General features: G+C 41.3%; 1 pseudogene; it reads left to right on the top strand.

Moving 5' to 3' along the window:
• Positions 1 to 828: 828 nt before the first annotated feature.
• Positions 829 to 1,357, top strand: LOC113182126 (transcription initiation factor TFIID subunit 13-like; annotated as a pseudogene).
• The last annotated feature ends 209 nt before the right edge of the window (positions 1,358 to 1,566 follow it).

A 1,566-nucleotide genomic window follows, 5' to 3' on the forward strand; every position in this document is an offset into this window, starting at 1 on the left:
AAGTAAATAATAATTGTCATTCATTATATTCATATACAATGCAACCATCACCACTATTTTCAAAATTTTCCATCACCGTTAACAGAAATTCTTTACTTATTAAGCAATAACTTCCCATTTCCCCTTTCCCATGGTTTAAGCCAGCTCTCCATCACTGTGACAAAATAACTGGATAATCAACTTATAAGAAAGAAAGATTTATTTTGTCTCACGGTTTTAGAGATTCTAGCTCATCCCTGGTCAGTCAGCTCCATTCCTTTTGGGCCTGTGGAGGGGCAGTATATCCTGGTGGGAAGCATGTGTTGGAGCAAAGTTGCTCACCTCATGGTGGCAGACAAGGGGAGGGAGGGATAGGGGGAGGTGGTGAGAAGCTGATGTGACTCCATTTTTGAGAAACCAGCCTCTACCTCAGAGCAAAGCCTGTCCAAGGAAGGGGGCGTGACCCTTGTCCTTGGAAAGATCCACAGAGCACTCCTAGGCACATACCCATCCTGTTGAGTTGTTTTATCTACAAATAACAGGAGAGATCTGCTGCGCCAGGTGTCCCTGACTCAGTCAGGCTAGGTGAGGACCCATAGCAACCCCTAGCAACCAACAATCAGCATGAGACAGGAAAAATACCTGGGATGCCAGATGACCCCCAGTAGTTTATGGTGGTTGATAACATGTTGGGAAACCATATAGTTTTGCGCGTACACCCCTCATGGCTTAAACCAATCAGTTCAAACAAATCCCCCCTCTTGTACTAACCAATCACCCTTACCCAACTTGTTCCCACCAGTGAATGTGCTAACCAATGTTAAGGGTTGTTGTTTGGAGGCTAGTGGGATGGCAGATGAGGAAGAAGACCCGACTGTGAGTGAACGCCTCGGTCTCAACGTTCTGCTTTTCTCCTTCCTTTAGGCTCCATAGCGGAAAAAGAGTCTATTTTCCTTAGCGAATTCTGCCGAGAGAATGCAAGGACTTTGCTTTACTTGCCTTTTTCATCGGATTTGTCATTTTATTTGAGGAAGAAAATGAAGAAATTGGAGGAGGTGCAGAAGGTGGACAGGGTAAAAGAAAGAAACTTTTTTCTAAAGAATTATGATGTATGATGTATGATGTATGGGTTGGGGATGACCAGAATCCTTACACTGAGTCAGTGGATATTCCTGAAGACCTTGTCATAGAGTTCATCACTGAAATGACTCACAAGGCAATGTCAATTGAAAGACAAGGTTGAGTACAAGTTGAAGATATCGTCTTCTTAATTCAAAAGGACCCAAGGAAGTTTGCTAGGGTTAAAGACTGGCTTACCATGAATGAAGAATTGATACCAGCTAGGAAAGCATTTGATGAAGCAAACAACGGATCTTGATAATTTTTGTACTTCATGAAATTTCATTATCTTCTGTGGAAATCATATATAATAATAGTGTATTTTGTTCAGTAATGTCCTAATATCTAGGCATGTAAATGAAAGATGGAGAAACAAAGTTTTCAGCCTTTATTTTCATGTCTTTGATTTTAGAGTGATCCTTGAGCCTTTAATTGCCTACCTTTACATGACTATACTTGAATTACTTA

This window comes from Urocitellus parryii, chromosome 1, assembly GCF_045843805.1.
Source record: "Urocitellus parryii isolate mUroPar1 chromosome 1, mUroPar1.hap1, whole genome shotgun sequence".
Lineage (NCBI taxonomy): Eukaryota > Metazoa > Chordata > Mammalia > Rodentia > Sciuridae > Urocitellus > Urocitellus parryii.